Source organism: Antechinus flavipes, chromosome 4 (genome assembly GCF_016432865.1).
Source record: "Antechinus flavipes isolate AdamAnt ecotype Samford, QLD, Australia chromosome 4, AdamAnt_v2, whole genome shotgun sequence".
In the NCBI taxonomy this organism is placed as follows: domain Eukaryota; kingdom Metazoa; phylum Chordata; class Mammalia; order Dasyuromorphia; family Dasyuridae; genus Antechinus; species Antechinus flavipes.
Window position 1 is genome coordinate 261,717,201 of NC_067401.1, and position 18,019 is coordinate 261,735,219.

General features: G+C 36.1%; 1 protein-coding gene across 2 annotated transcripts in view; it reads right to left on the reverse strand.

The window, feature by feature from the left end:
- Positions 1-18,019, reverse strand: part of BACH2 (BTB domain and CNC homolog 2) — a 420,011-nt gene that overhangs the window by 176,592 nt on the left and 225,400 nt on the right. For both annotated transcript variants that reach the window (XM_051997402.1, XM_051997403.1), the window contains exon 3: positions 5,307-5,456. The gene's annotated coding sequence lies outside the window, so the exon portion shown is untranslated. The remainder of the gene's footprint in view (positions 1-5,306; positions 5,457-18,019) is intronic.

Here is an 18,019-nt window from a genome sequence, read left to right on the forward strand (position 1 = left end):
GATCTACTTCCATCAGAATACATCCTCAAACAGTATCGTTGTTGAGGTATATAATGATCTCCTGGTTCTGCTCATTTCACTCAGCATCGGTTCATGTAAGTCTCGCCAGTCCTCTCTGTATTCATCCTGCTGGTCATTCCTTACAGAACAATAATATTCCATAACATTCATATACCACAATTTACTCAACCATTCTCCAATTGATGGACATCCTTTCATTTTCCAGCTTCTAGCCACTACAAACAGGGCTGCCACAAACATTTTGTGCCCATTATCTTTAGAATCAACTATAAAATTCTCTGACTTGTAAGGGATTTTATCACTTGCCTTCATACTTTTTTGAAGTCTTCTTCCATCTTACTCACTTTTCAGGGAGTACTCTGAAATCCAGTGACACTCCATCTCCTGTCTCCAGGAATTTTCGCTGACTCTCACCTAGGCCTGGGATACTCTATGTCTTCATTGCTGCCTCCTGATTCCCTTGATTTCCTTCAAGTTTCAGTTAAAAGCCAATCTTCTTTGAGGAACTTTTCTGATCTTACTTAATACAAATGCCTTCTCTCAATCTCTTCTCTTCAAATTATCCTGTATATATTTTGACTGTACATAGTTGTCTGCATGTTGTTTTCACCACTAGACTCACTAAACTGTGAGCTCTTTGAGAGTAGGGACTGTTTCTTGCCCCTTTTTTGGGTATCTCTGGCTTAGCACAAACCCAGCACATAGTAGGAGCTTAATAAATGCTCGATGACTTGTTTCTGAATCATAGAATCTCACAATTAGAAGGGCCCTTTGAGATCACCTAGTCCAATCTCGCTGGATTCAAAGTCCAATTTGAAAGAAAATCTTCCCCATAGCATCTCTCAAAAGTGATTATCTACCCTTTGCTTGAAGGCCTCCACTGAGGGAGAATCCATTATCTCTTGAGGAAGTCTGCTGAACTTTTAGAGTGCTCTACTTGTTAGGAAGATGTTTTTTGTTTGTTGCTTTAAAGAGCAAACCTAAAGTTGTCTCTTTAGAACTTAACTGATTGCTCCTTTTTAAGTCCTCTGGCTATCAAGCAGAGTATATGTCATCTTTTTTTCCACATGACAGCCTTTCAAACATTGGAAAAGGGTTATCATGTCCCTGCTAATTCTTTTCTTCTCTATGCTAAACATTCCTTCAACAGATCCTCAGCTGGGATGAAATTGAGGCTCCTGCACCATATTGGCCGTTTTGTTTTGGAGATTCTCATTGATATCCTTTCAATAATGTGATGCACAGACCTGAACACAAGGGTGGATGTAGCCTTATCGAACTATCCCCTCTGTAGTCTTGGCCATCATGGCTCTCAAAGTGGCCCAAAATTGTATTGTATTATTTGGTTATCTAATCAAAGTAACTCAAAAGGAGCTTGTAGTCTACTTAAAACCACTGGATGTTTTTCAATGAAAAGCCAACTATCTACAAATACTACATCTTGTACTTGGCGAAACTGATTTTTATACCCAAACATAAAACTTTACATGTGTCAATATTAAATTTCATTTTGTTAGATGGAGGCCAGCCTAGCTAGATACTTTTGTATACCGATTCTATTATTTAGTGGGTTAGCCATTCCTCTTGGTTTCATGTCAAATCTGATAAAGCATGCAATCTATGGATTTATGCAAGTTCCATCTAAAAATACTAATTGGTACAAGGATAAGCACAAATCCTTCAGTTATTTGACTGAAAACTTCCTTCTAACCTGACCTCAAATTATTAATGGCAATTTTCCTGATCTGAACATTTGATCAGTTCCAAATCCATCTAATCTTTCTATGATGTAGTCCGCACCTCTCCATTCTATCCACAAGAATACTGTGTAAAGGTGGAAAGGAAAAAATATTTATTAAGTACCTATTTTGGGCCCGGCACTGGGCTAAACACTTTAACAAATATTACTTCATTTGATTGTCACAAGGACCCTGAGAAGTATAGCCCAATGTGATCCACATTTTTATGGTTGAAGAAATTGAAGCAAACAGAGGTTAAATGACTTGTCCAGCATCATCCTGCTAAATAAAAGTCTGATTTTGGTTTTGGGCAAGGCTATGAAAGGGGCAAGGCTTTGAAAGGACCTGGGTTGCAGTCCTAATGCTGGGGGAGAAGTTAAGTTTTGGACCTTAATCAGAGATTTTCTCACTCGGTTTTCCTCATCTACTCAGAAGAACTTCAGGCTCTGTCTTTTACACTCCATCAGAATGACACATCTGGGGAGTAGTAGCAATAATGGTACTAACTGGCATATAAAACCTTGTTAGTTTAGATCGACTCCAAATCCCTTTCCCCAGTAGAGTTGAGGGAAAACTTCTCTCCAGAATTCTGAATAGTTTGTTTTTAATCCCAGGTGTCCTTGATTCTACTATACTTCAGTAACTGATAGTTAATTTACGATTAAAGAACTTCATGGTATTTTTGACTCTGTGCCAAGATCTTATTTCCTGGCTCCTCACCGCCCTCCTTCCCCTATTTTAAGTATTTGTCAAGGGTGGTTCAAATGAAGTCCCTTGCCTTCCTCAACCTTTATATTATATAAAACTTGAATTTTACATGAAGCTGACTGCTTAGTCTTCAGTTCAAGTAGTGCCTATTGCCTCAGAACAGAAAAGTGGCCTTGTTGGGTAGAGGACTAGACCTGGAGTCAGGAAGATTTTTGTGAATTCAAATTTAACCTCAGACACAAAAACCTGTGAGCCATTTTCCTCAATTCTTTATCTGTAAAATGAACTGGAAAAAGAAATGGCAAACCACTTCAGTACTTTTTGGGTTGTGAAGAGTTGGACATAAATGAAAAACAACATAAAAAATTTCAAATTCCTTTCTTTGTTATTCAAGGCCCCATTATATTCTATTATATTATATAATATTCTGTTATATTATATAATATTCTGTTATCTTCTTTCCTTCCATCTGTCTTTCTTTCCTTTCCTTTCTTCCATTCTCTTCCTTCTTCATTGTCCTTCCTTTCTTTTCTCCTTTCTCCTTCCTCCTTTCCTCTCTTCCCCAAATATATTCTGTTTTCTCTCACTTTCATTCTTTGGTTCATTCTGTTGGTGAATTTCTAATCATCCTTTTCAGACTTACTCCATGGAGAGCTGGGGACAAATCACTCAATCTCCATGGTTCTCAGTTTGCTCAGCACAATGCCTGGCCCATTGTGGGCATCTAATAAATGTGGGACTGACTAATCTGTAAAACTAGGTGGTTGGGCTAACAGGCCTCCAAGGGGACGTCCCTTCCAGCTTTAAAATCTATGATCCTACAAAGGCATTTTAAGGTTAAGATGGCACCTGCATTTGATTACCCTGAAAACAAAGCCTTTTGATTCTCTGGATCAGCCATCAGTTTTTGTCTCATTTCTCTGATTTCATGACTTCTTGTTTTTAGCATAAGTATCTGAATCTATTTCTAATCTCTGTGAACTGAATTGCTTAGAGTTTACCTAGGGGAACAAGTTTCACTTTATGGGGGTTGCAAAGCTTTCAACACATGTTTGTAAGTGCTATTTGGACAAGAGATTTATTTTGAACCTGACAATATAAAGAATCTCCACATATCTACTTGACTTTAAAATGATAGGCTTGATCATAGGCAAGTAATTTTTAGGAAAGTGAAGAGAATAAACATTTATATGGTATCTATTATGTGGCAGGCACTATGCTAAAAGCATTACAAATATTGTTCTCATTTGATCCTTGCAAGTAGATACTATTATGATGTTTATTTTAAAGATGAGGAAACTGAGGGAAACAGAGATTAAATGACTTGTCCAGAGTCACATAGTAAATATCTGAGGCTGGATATCAAGTTGAGTCTTCCTGATTCCAGGCCAACTGCTCCATCTACTATATCACCAGCTGCTTTTAATAATAAAGATCACAGTTTACTTTTTAGGCAAAGATGACTAAACATTTACCAAATTTCTGCCGACTGATATTATACTACATTAATAAGGGCAATGAATTCCCAGATGGACAAAATCTTTCGACCAATGCATGTCGGTCAGTAATTTATCTGAAACTTAATAGTCTTAGAGAAATTAAGAGATTTGCCCACAGTGACACAGGCAATATTCACTAAGGCCAGACTTGAGTCCTAGTCTTCTCAGCTGGCTGACTATTTGTTGTATCATTCTACCTTACTATATTAAAGCCCAACACAATTTTGTAAACTAAAGAGAGGAGGTAATCATCTTTCTTCTAACAAAAAGTCAAGTACTTGATTTTTCTTGATATTTCATCAAAACTTTGAAACAGAGAGATGACATTTATCTCCTACCTACACTGAGAAGCACTATAACCTTCCCAAAGGGTTTTTACATCCAGTATTACATCTTGTAAAAAAGTCCAGAAACTTTTTGGTGAGTAAGGGGGTGCACAAACACAAAGACAAAACATATAGGTCATTGGTATTACTGTTAAATATTTTAATTGACCCATTCTATAATTTCAGTAGTCTGTCATGGATTCTCATTTGCTCTGATCAAAAAAGTAAATGTCTTAATTCCAAATCTTAAATAATACCATTTTCATCCTTAAAACAGATGAATCTTGAAAGCATCAAGAAAACATAAAGAGCTATATTTTCTTGCCAGAATTAAAAACATAGGTGTGTCTTACTTTGCATGACATATATGCTCCTCAAAAAAGGTACAAGTACATCCAACTTCTAATAAAAACAAATAATATCTCAAATATAATGGTAAAGAGGATTGATTTGCTTTTGAAAAGCAAATAAGCACCTCAGCATTGACTACTTCGGATAAATCCAGATTTTCTCTCTTGGGCTTAGTTAAAACTGAGTGTGCCTACAGAATAATCTACAATCAGCATGGAATTAAGTGGCATTTTCCAAATGGAAGTAATGAAGGAAAATAATAGCAACTGTGGAGTGGATTCAATAAACATGTCATTGTTTCAACCACATCTTGAAGGTGCTTCCAGAATTAATTCTTTTTTTCCCCTAGGAGTGGGAAGTGGGGTTGAGATGTGGGTTGCTTTGCCATTAGATTTAGCTACAAATTTCAAAAAAGAAATGCAGGGCACAGAAATAGAATTTCAGATTTCTCCTTTCATGATCCATATTTCCAATCATATTAGAGTTAAAGGAACTATTAACTACACAGTTTTTTCCTCTCCCTCTTTGAAATTAAAGCTTTTAGGATACATTTTTAAAAAATGCTTTGAGGGGTTTTATTATTTTTTCCCCATTGCCAGAGGAAACATTCTTATGCTATCTTTTATTTAGTTTTCAAAAAAGAAATGGGAAAAAAAACTTACATGTAATTTTTCTAGGTCCTGTGCTGGCTTTAAGTCTTATGATGCAGGGAACTGGATGAATGGAGAAATGAGAAGGCTACAGCAATCCATTCAGACATGGACCCCCAAAGCTTTGTGGTGCAAACTGATGATGAATCAATGGATCTTCACCTAATTGGGGACAGAAAAAAAATTACTGATTAGCAGAATGAAATCACTTCATTTTCCAGGTGAAATCAGTTCCTTATTTCCCCAGTTTTGCTTGTTTGGTCTTTTAATCAGCTCAAAGTCAATCAAACTAAAGACTCAGTTGATAACACTAATGATTCACAGTTATACAGTTCTTTAGAGAAACAGTGCAGTATAGTGGATAGAAAGTTGGATTTCAGGTAGGATGCTTTCAGTTTACTTATTTATTTATTAATTTTTTTATTAGTATTTTATTGTTCCAGACACATGAAAAGATAGTTTTTAATATACATTTTTCTAAATTTTCCTCCTTCCCCCTTCTCTAAAACAGCAAGCAATCTGATATAGGTGAAATATATGTAATACTTTTAAACATTTCCATATTTGTCATGTTGTACAAAAAAAACACACCAAAAGGAAAAAAAAACCCAAAAGAAACAACCAAGCCAAAAGGTAAAAATAATATGCTTTGATACACATTCAGTCTCCATAATTCTCTCTCTCTGAATGTGGTTGGCATTTTCCAGCCTAAGTCTATAGGAATTGCCTTGAATCACTGCATTGTTGAGAAGAGAATGCACTTAGTTTAAACCCTCCTTTACACCACTTATGAGCTATGTGATTTGGGCAAATTAACTAGCTTTCTGAGGTACTGACAGCTCTCTAAGGCTTATCTTCTTCAGGTTCTCTTTGCACAAAGGTAATCATAGATCCTTAATGGAATAACATTTTATGATTTCTTAAGAACAACCCTGTAAGATACATACAGTAGTTAGTGAGGATATTAGTGTCCCCATCTATATAGGATGAGGAAACAGATCTGAAAGGTTAAGTAGCTTGTTCATGATCATATGAATTCTAAGTGTTTGAAAGTTAGTTTTTAACGAGCTTATAAAATCTGAAGGAAGTTTCTAAATAAGTTTCCATCATATAACTAAGTACTCACTAGAAGCTAGCAGAATCAGAGAAATATAATGTCTGATCAATTAAAGTGTTCCATCCTTTGTGACTTTAAGTGTTAACTTTTAGAAAGTTTGAGAGGCTCCCGATGAAAAAAAGATAGATGATGCTATAACAAGAAAAAAGTCAGAAGGCATAACTCAAAGGATTATCTCTTCTCTGATTCTGGTTTAAATCTCAGAACTGACTTCTTTCTGTCCAATGTTCTTGTTTTTAAAGAGCACCACTACAAAATACCTTTATTACCAATTATAAACAGGTAACTTATAAGGAATAGACTAAAAATGACAATTCTGTAATTTTAAATATTACAATCTTTTTATTCTACTCTAATATCAAGTTTAATAAAAATTTCTTTAAAGAGTTTGATTGTCCTTAAATTTATTCTCCACTCTTCAGTCTTGAAGAGTTGCAACCAAGCACAAATTAGCATGCCTTTTTTCCTTCCTCAACTTAGTTACTTAATAGTAATGGGAATCAAGATGATTAAAATTACAATAATTATGCTTATGTAACACTTATAAATTATACTAAGTAAGATAATGAGTAATGAACTTGGAATCATATGAACTGGATTCAAATCCAGCCTCTGCCTCTTATTATTTGTTACTTTGAATTAATAATTAAATCTTTCTGGGCCTCAGTTTCCTAACCTTTGAGTCCAGCTTCAAGTTTACTCTGGGAGAATGTACGTGATAGGAAAGAAAAGGTCTAGTTAGACTTCTATGTTAAATTCTTTATGCAAAGTAAATTATAGATGAACACTAAAGTTTTGTCTAGCAAACAGGCTAAAGATGATAATCATACTGAACTTGTGATTTCATTGATATAGGGAATTCCCAGTGAAGAAACTTTCTTTACTGAAGTAGATCTGCAGCTGCTCAGCAATTTATAGTTTCAGAGAGCTGAATGTAGCCTAGAAAGAGTCATATAGTTAGGATGTGTACAAATATTGAGAGATTCCTATGTTCTAGAGATGGAGCAGTTATAGGGAAGTCAAGATGAGTGAGATATTTCTCGATCCTTCCATGGAAGTGAAAATGCCACTTCTCATAAAGGAGACCAAGGCATACTTCCAGGAAGAGAGCATTTGGATTTAAATAGGAACAGATATTGGAGGAAAGAAATTTGGTTTTGAGGAAAAAGAAAGAACAAAGACATAGAGGTTGGAAAGTAGGGGCATATATTTGGTAGATTTGGTTTTAAAAAGTCGCTATTAACTACTACAAATCTATAAGCTGGAATTTGGGAAATAATGTTATAAACATGATTGGACCTGGATTCAGAAGACTTGAGACTTCTACAAATTAATTATCATCTTTATCAAAAATAGAAGTATTGTTAATAATAATAAAAAAAATTATGCTAACAGTACTATAGTATCACATGAACAATATTTTTTGGGGAAAAATGTATTCATTCAGAATTCTGACTTGGACTGTCAAGTCTCTCTGACATTGCAGTGCTGGCACTGAGACAGGGAGCTATTCCCACAGCAAGTGATTCATGGAGATTCCAGCAAAGTGGGTGACTGAGTTGAATGCTTTCCAGCAGGAGATAGTGGCTTCAAGGGTGAAGCTCTAGTAGGGCTCCCAAATTAGCACCCTTCTTTGCTTTAATGCTCACTGTCTTTAGATTCATCTACTTCTCGCTTTCATAGCTATTCTCCTAAGTTAGCCTTTCTCTTCTGGGACTAGAGGCTAAAAAAATATCTTATAGTTTTCCCCCTGTAACTGAAAAAAAATACCATATAAGCCCCATGGGGTTTTCTAAAGTTTTTCAAATTTGTTAACAATAAAAAACAGAGAACCACTAAATAAATGACCCTGAAAAAGCTACCCTTTGTTCCTAGGGAAAGACAAGAGACACAAAGGTGATATCGAGAAGTTTCTGAGTATTTCAAAAAGCTCAAGTGAAATCTCTCTCCTGCCCGGAGGAAGATCTAGCGTTAACTCTGCCTTATTCTGAATGTTTTGTTCTAGAACTAGAAAGGGAAATGTCAAGGAATGAGATGAGACAGGAAGATGAGTTCCTGTAATCATTTGGCTGGGATAATTATTCTGGGACAACCTTTAGTCCAAAAGGGATTATATATGATGGGCATAGTTGGTCAAGGTCTACCTGTATATGAAACTTAACTTTTACTATCCTATTACTTCTTTTTAAGTTGTTCTCTTGTATGTTCCCTTGTGGAAGTCCTTCTAAAAAAGGGATGGAATTATTTGTATTTAGCTCATCAAAACACTACCACCAGAACTGCCTGCTTTTGCTTACCTGGCAATTAAAATATCAAAAATAAAATAATGATTTCTAAAGTACTTCAAAAAATCTGTTTTTAAGACAAAACATAAAGTTCTACAAAGTTTTGATTATACTATTCAATTGTTTAACAAAGAGAACCAAGGTATTTTCACCTTAGTGCTTCCCCTGCTTTCCCCTTTCTCCCACCAAACCAAAGGAATATCCTAACTTGAGAAGTCTATATTATTGAGGTTTTATTGTGTATGAAGGACTTTCACAAAGAAGATGGTGAGCAGCTCCATAGCATGGGAGGATGGGTCAAGGAGAAGTGAGATGAATATAAATCTCCCAATAAGTCATGGAGTTCTTTACAAAATGTATGCAATTGAAACACTTCCTATATCAGAATGGATCAAACATGGATACACCTCACTGAGGGAGTAGATGGCTGACATTTCTTGCTTATAAATTTTGTTTATGAAGGAAGAAGAACCTGAAAATGGCCATATCAAGAGTCTTCTATTCAACTCACACATTTTAAGCACCTACTATCTGTAGAATGGGACAGCTGGGTTGTACAGGATAGAGAACTGGATCTGGAGTCTGGAAGACCTGAGGCCAAGTCTGGCTTCAGACACTTACTAATTGTGTGATTCTGTGCAAATCATTTAACCCTTTTTGCCTCAGTTTCCTCATCTATAAAACTGAATTGAAGAAGGAAATGGCAAACTATTCCAGTGTCTTTGCCAAGAAAACTCCAAATGGGGTCATGAAGAATTAGACACACAACTGAAATGACTAACCAACAACAAACTTAGAGAAATGCTGGGGAAGATACAAATCAAACAGCATTTGTAAAATATTTATTATGTGTCAAATATTGAGGATAGAAATACAAAAGTGAGACAGTTCCTGACCTCAAGGAGTTTACATTATCCTGTGAAGTGGTAAGGGGGAATATCTTTTCACAGATTGAGTAAATATAGGTTTTGAAATAATTCTAGACATGGAGCACAGTCTCTGTAAAAATTATGGAGGTAGAAGATGGAATTTTGAACATTAGGAACGGCAAATAAGCAGATCTACTTTAAGTAAAGAATGCTTGAGGGGAATAATGTATTATCAGCTTGGAAAGAAAAGTTGGAATCAGAACATTAAGGGTTCCAAATGCTAAACAGAAGGGTTTTTACCCTATTCTAGCGACAATATAGAGCCACTGATGCATCTTGGATGGGAAGAGTGACATATTCAGATGCACTTTGGCATCTGTGTGAAGGATGGATTCAATAAGGGAAGCAGGGACACCAATTAGAAGGCTATCACAAGTCTAAGAGAGAGGTGAGGAAGATCTGATCTGAAGCAGCTGTGGAATTAGTGGAGAGAAATGGGGACAAGAGATGTGGAAGGGGTAGAACTGGCAAGATTGCAAAGATTCAAAATCATTATTATATATAATCATCTTCTGCTTATTCATAGGTTGCTTCTGGCCCGGCAGGCATTTTATTTCCCCCCTTTAAAATATATGCTCTTGCTTCTTGGTCATTTCCTTCCTCATTAGCCTATCCAGCAGAAAAGCAGAAAAAGGAGGAAAAAATGAATAAGAAATCTAATCAGACAATCTTGCTACATGTTAGCAGCTCTGGTAAAAGGTCTGGTGGGGAGAATGTTGGAAGTATTGACTCATCAGTTCCCTTCACACCTTAACAAGGTTTGAGAATTGTCTGTGAATTTCAATGATCTATTCTAGTCTTATCCCATGGTTACCATGATAACTGTGAGTTTGGCTATAAGTCCCCAGCCTCAATCTTTACATTGTTCTGTCATCATAATTCAGGGAGTCTACAAGGAGAAGCAAATATAATTCTTTTTTTTCCCTTCCAAAGCCATTCTAGTTTATGGTAAAACTAATTGAAAAGACTATGTGCTGACACAAGGAAGTCTTTGCCTGTCTTTGAACAAAAGGATGAAAGCTGAAATTATTGCTGTTTAAGGGAATTTTTTTAAAAGGACATGTGACAGAGAAATAACAATAGCTCATAAATATAAATATACTTATACACAGATATAGAGCTCTATTGCTTACAAAGTGCTTTAACATACATAATTTCATTTGCTCCTTGAAAAAACCTCACCATATTAGCACAGTGTCTGGCACATAATAAATCACTAAATGAATGCTTGTTTCCTACCTTCTTCCTTCAAGACAGAAACAGAAGGAATATAATTCTCATTTAACAGTAGTACCTCAAAGGAGTTAGGTGAATTGTTCAAAGTTACAATATTTTCTCTAAATGACCTCCTGAAATCTGAATAAATCTCAAACTTCTTTTTTTCCCCTTTAAATACCAAATTCTTCTTGGAAGAGGTAATTGATAAACATGACACGGGGAAATCACTTATCTTTCAGAAGCTTCAATTTTCCCTCTCTTTAAAATGAGGATGATATTATGTATAATCCTTTTCTTTTTAAATAGTATTTTATTTTTCCAAATACATGCAAAGATAGTTTTCAATATTTACTTTTGTAAAACCTCGTGTCCCAAATTTTTCTCCCTTTCTCTACCTCCCCGTTCCCCAAGACAGCAAATAATCAGATATAGGTTAAAAGTGTACAATTCTTCTAAACATATTTCCATAATCTTCATGCTGCACAAAATATCAGATCAAAAGGGAAAAAATATCTTTCACAAGAAAGGAAAAAAATACATACAACAACCAAAAAAAGTGAAAATACTGTGCTTTGATCCACATTCAGTCTCCATAGTGTATAGTACTTTTCTAAAAGGCCTCATGTAAGATTCAGATGAGAAGATATAAATGCTGAATTTTAGTCATATAAATATTATTATGAGGACATATATATGTATATATACACATATGTAATGGGTGACAAACATGGTGAAACTAGAGGAGATGTGCTCTCTGTGTCTTTCTCTGAGAGAATGATTTCTTTGACTTTTCAGAAGGATCTAACCAATTTCTAAAATGGAAAAAAAAAACACAGCAGATACTCTTTGGATACCCAAACTGCACAACCAGCATTTGTAAGACTAACTACAATCTTAGCTTTTCTCATCTAAAAAAATATGCTTGGAATAAACCCACTCAGATTCACTGCTGAACTACAATCTGTGAACGAGGCATGCTACCAAAATAAAAAATGTGTCACTTGAGAAAAACTCCTTCCCTTCAAAGTCACTAAATATCAAAGAAGAAAGACACCACTTATGTTAAAAAGTATAAACCATACATAGCAATAAGACCATTACATTTACATTTTGCATTCATATTTTCTTGTCTGTGTCTCACAACAACCCTGTGAGATAGGTAAGAAAGAGAAGAAAGTCGAAACACCAAGTTAGTGAATGATTACAGAGGCACCATGTAGAATATACACTGAATTAGAAACTGGAAGACCTGGATCCTTGTCTTTAATCAGCAATATGAACTTGTGCTATTTCTATTCCAGTACCTGTTTGCCAAGTACCCTTTTTCTAGGGACAGGGGAATGGACTTCCTGGGACTAAGAGGATTCCTGTTCCAGCATGGGTTGAACTAGTTGTTCTTTTAGGTACCATTCCACCTCAGAGATTTGTTGTTCATTTGTTTCAGCCATGGATGACTCTGTTTCCCCATATGGGATTTTCTTGGCAAAGATACTACAGTGTTTTGACATCATTTTCTTCTTTAGCTTCTTTTACACATGAGGAAACTGAGGCTCACTAAACAGAGAAGTGAAGTGAGTTACTCAAGGTCATACAGTGAATTTGTGCTGGCAGAGGGACTTGGACTCAGTTTCCTATCTCCAAATCTGATCTCTCCACAATGTGCTCACTTTGTGTCCTACAGGGTAACCATTCTCTCTAGGACAGTGGCACCTTGAGCAAATTGCTCCATTCTCTAGGCACTGATTTCCTCATCAGTCAAACACCGGGTTCTTTTTAGCTCTTTCTACATATAACTTGAACAAAGTCACAAAACTAAGCCATAGTGGACCTGGGATGAGAATTCATGTTATGGATCCTCACTTTCCCCTTTCTATTTTACTTCAAAGGACAGATAAATTAAATAGTATGAGTAGCTCTTCCACTGATGTCTATCATTACTCCTTCATGCTGGAATCACTGTCACCAAGGGATGACCTTTTTAATCTCAGGAGCTCTTTATCACTCCACAATGAAGAAGGGCTTGATAGCATACAGAGAAGTTGTGGTGCTCAATAAATTGCTGTAATTTGAGATTAAATTAGAGGGGTTCTTTTCATTTGGTTTGGTTTGGAGCAGGAACTGATACCATCCTAATTTAGTCTGTATCTAGAAATGGATCACCAAAGATGTGATGAGCAGATGTAAGAAATGGGATATATATATTTTTCAAAACTGGTCCTATACACTTTAAGGGAGATACCCCCATATTTCTTTTCAAATAAGACACACTGATGTTAAAGGAAAAATCTGTGGATGCTTTCTTTTGCCATTTCTGTATTTGTTTCTATAGCTTGTATATATACCTTTTCTAAAGATGGACTGATCCTGGAAGACTGATGCCAGTCTACATGTTATACACAACAGCCAAATTAATACAAACAGTATATAAAGATGAAAGGTGAGAACTTGCTTTATCTCCTGTCCAGTCTTGGATCACTAGTTTTAACTACCAGTAACAACTCTTATTTAAAGTTGGGTTTAAAGAGAAACATATTACAGTTTAATGGTCTTTTGTTAACTGGAACTCAATTTCTGTGTAGAATTACCATAGAGGAGAAAGACTCGAGCTCTAACTATTCCTCGGCCACTTACTATCTATGTAACCTTACTTTACTTCTCTGGGGTTCAGGTTCCTCTTCTGTGAAAAGAGATGGTTGGACTAGATGGCCCTCAAAGTTCAACAAATGCAAGGAAGTAAGGAAGGGAGCAACCAAGCATTTTTATTAGGTGCCTAGTATGGGCTAATAAACTCTTTACAAATATCTCATTTGATTTTCCTAAGCACCCTGGAATGTAGGTGTTGTTATGACTCCTATTTTATAATTTTATAATTTACTGAAGGATAAGAGATATACCTGGGATCATGAGGCTAGTAAATGACTGATGCTAGATTTTATCTCAGAACAAGGGGCAGCTATATGGTACCATAGTGCCCAGAGCTCTAGGCCTGGAGTCAGGAAGAAATCTTCCTAAATTAAATCTGGTCTCACTCACTAGCTGTGTGACCCTGAGTAAGTCACTTCACCCTGTTTGCCTCAGTTTCCTCCTCTATAAAGCAAGTTAGAGAAGGAAATGGCAAAGCACTGCAGTCTTTTTGCCAGAAAAACCTCAAATAGGGTCATGAAGAGTTGGACATAACAGAATAACAACTAATTACTCCTGGGGGTTTTGGGTCCTATCCACTGTGCCATTTAGCTGCTGTTAGTTCTATGATCCTATGAAATATCTATGTATGTTTATATATTATAAATATGTATTGGTCTGTAAACTCCTTGAGAACAGAGACTTTTTTTTTATTCCCAGTACTTAGCACTGCTATGCCCAGTACATGGTAGGATTAATAAATAAGTACTGAATTGAAAATATATTATATATCTATACTACACACACACACACACACACACACACACACACACACACACACAGAGTTTCTTTCTTTCTTTCAAAATTGGGGCTAAGTGACTTGCCCAGGGTCACACAGGAAGTGTGAAGTGTCTGAGATCACATTTGAACTCAGGTCCTGCTGAATTCAGGGCTGGTGCTCTCTCCACTGCAGCACCTAGCTGCTCCTAGACACACATTTTCTAATAGTTATAGTAGAAAGAGCATTGAAAATGAGATAGATGGTTTAGTTTTAGCCCGGTCACTAATTAGCTATGGGGAAATAACAGAAGTCACTTGTATAAAATAAGTATTCATGTAAGAAGCAGAGTGTCCCATACCTCTCAACTCTTATTAATATAACTGACAATATACTCCACACTCAGATACCTGTGAGATTGCCTATTTGATTGAATTACAAAGTCAATCAACCATGGACAAACACTGGGTGTGCAGAAAGAATGGATATCTCTATTGAATCAATCAAGCAGAGATGTAAATTAGGTACAAATTAAATGAAAGAAGATGACACCATACAGGAAATGTCTTTTGGTTAGTTGAATAAAATCAGTTATGTGCTTTCCAGTTAGTGTTCAGTAGTTCCCCACCAAAATCTTGAGAAGGAATAGCTTGGGGATAAACAGTGAGAAGAGAGAGTTCTTGTCACCTTCCTTTGATCAGATGACAACCTTGTGAACTTCAAAGGATATAAAGACTGGGATTCCTTGCAGAATAGGTAGTAATAGCCTTAAAACAGCACTGGCTAATGGCAGTGGCTGTATTAGGAGCTGGGGACAAACTAGACATAAAGAGGAAAGGAAGTTTTAGGACACTTCCAGGGTATTGACACTTGGAGAGTCAAAAAATAGCTATACACACCTCCAGGAGTTTCATGAGGAACGCCTAATTATAAAAAGTTATGAATTACCCCTTTGAAACATGCCCTCTAAACTTGAGTCCATTGGGGACCTGTGGGTCCCAGAGACTTTGCACATACAAGGGAAAAATGTGTCACAGATTTGTTGGTGGATATTTTAATACAAACTGTTGATAGTTGTATTAATTAGTAAATGCCCCTTTCTAAAAGCTATTTAAGCATGACTGGCTGATAATGATAATAAAAGGGAATATATCAGATGGGGACTTGTGAGTGACAGTTCTAAAAATCCCAATCTCTCAGGGTTACCCTTAAAAGCAGGAGGGGAGTCGTAGAAACTTTCCTGGGAATCTAATTTGCAGTATTAGAGAGATTTGGGGAAATGATTCCAGAGGGGTTGCTATATTCTCTTGGGAATTTTTGCTTGAGGAGGCCTTCAACATCTAATTTACCTCCTTCATTTAAAAATGTGGTAATTGAGGTTAAGCAATCTGCCTAAAGATTATAAGGTAGTAAGTAGCAAAGCCAAGATTCAAATGTTACTACCTTATTTGTGAACTATTGAAATGATTTTCCAGTTGATGTCCTTGGCTCACCTCTACTTATTCCAATATCTCCAATATAATTCCAATATTCTAATTATTCCACTCAACTGTCAAAGTCATTTTCTTCAAACTATATCATACCCCACTCCAGTGAACATCCTGTTATCTTAGCATCAAATATAAACACTTTTATTTGACTTTTAAAGCCACAACCTGACTCCAGTTTACCTGTATCTCCCCTTCATGCAATCAGCAGTTCAGTCAAACTGACTTTCCTGCTGTTTCTATACATAATACTTCAACTTTTACCTTCAGGCCTTTGTGATGGTTCCCTCTCTCAGATTCCTTTCTCTTCCAAGTTTGAATGTCCTCTACTCTTATCTCCAATTGTTGAAATCCATGGTTTTCTTCAAGCCTTTACCAAAATGTTAGTGCCTTCTCTGCCAAGTACACCTTGTATAATTTGTGTGTGTGTGTGTGTGTGTGTGTGTGTGTGTGTGTGTGTGTATACATTTTTGCCCATATTGCCTCCCTGACAGAATGCAAGCTCCTTGAAGTCAGTACTTTCTGTTCTGCCTGGTATATAACAGGCCCTTGCATAAAGTCTTGCAGGTTGATTCCTCTAAATTCTATTTTATTTCCTTCTTAAGTAGTTCATATTTAAGGCCAATGAGCATTAACTTTAGAGCATGACACAAATTAAGAAACACTGAGGATCTAATTATGACTTTTTGGGGAAAAAATAGACCTGGGCCCTAATCTTTCCACCAAACAAAACATAATTGGAGGAAGAAGGAGTTGACTGCTAAGTGGAGAGACAAGTTTCTGGGATTAATGCCCATCTCTCTTATAACTTCTATAATGAGGATGATGGCAAAGTCATCATGTACCAAATGATGCCCCAATGGGAGAGGCAGTAGCTTGAGATATACCACTCACACAGTCTAAAAGTTATACAAATGTGTTTGAGGAAGGAAGGAAGGAAAATAAGGAGGGAAAGAAGAAAGAAGGGAAAGATGGAAGGAAGGAGGTAAAAAAGGAAGGAAAGAAAAAAAGGGAAAGAGGGAAGGAAGGACTTATTAAGTGTCGACTATGTGCCAGGGACTATACTAAGCACTTTACAAATATCTCATTTGATCCTCACAACCTTGGGAAGTAAGTACTATTATTATTCTCACTTTACAATTAAGGAAACTAAGGCTAAGTGAAGTTAAATTATTTGCCCAGGGTCACAGCAATTAATGTTTGAATCAAAATTTGAACTCAGGTCTTCTTGATGCCAACTTCAGTATTTTGTTCACTGTGTAACCTAGCTGTTTCCAAAGTACAATTATAATGATAGTAATAATGACAACAATAACAGCATTTATACAGTATTACAAGGTTTTCAAGGTGCTTTAGAGATGATGCCTCACTTAAGGCAACATTCTTTTGATATAATTGATCCTTAAATTACTAAAGACTGGAAACTCTCTCCACAAACTCTTTATAGTCTGCAGAGTAGACAGCTCTTCCTGGGGTTGGTAATTGGAGCTAGGATATATTAGCTCCTTTTCCCCTATAGTATATTTTTAAAAATTTATTTAAAAAAAACAAGTTAACAAGTTACTTTGGTACTGTGACAATTTGGCCATGTCAATTCAATCATAAAACATTAAGGTCATGCTATTTTAATGGCATTTTATCTATTCAGGTTTTAAAGCTTCAGGGTAGTTCAATGTGGGGCTGCCATAAAAAAAGAACCAAAGACACCATTGATTCAGTATTTTCTTTTCTTCTTCTTCTTTTTCTTTTTCTTTTTTTTCTTGGTGAGGAAATTGGGGTAAAGTGACTTGCCCAAGTCATACAGCTAGTAAGTATTATATATCTGAGGCCAGACTTGAACTCAGGTCCGAATGACTCCAGGCCCAATGTTCTTATCCACTGTGCCAGCTGGCTGAACCAATTTAAGTATTTCTAAATGAGTATGTCTTTGAATGTTCAGGCTTCAGAAAACTACCCCATATCTCTCTTTTCTCAATTTTTTCATCCCATTTCAGTTTGTCTCTTTTAGGACCACATTAAAATGGCAAGAGAGTGAAACTCAGTTCTTTGAGTAACCGTTTTCTTTTTTCAGTAAAACTTTCAACATGTTAGCTAGAATTCTCCCTGGAGAATGTGGGTAAGGAGATATGTGATGCTACACTAAGCCTGAAAGCAATGCATTTTCATTTCTTCACATTTACTGTTAGAGAAACCCAGGGAAAGTTTTAAAAGATATTTGTAGAATTAGTTTTAATTCACTGGCAAGTCAATCCTCACTTCCCAGATATGGGTAATGGCCTGCATATAATT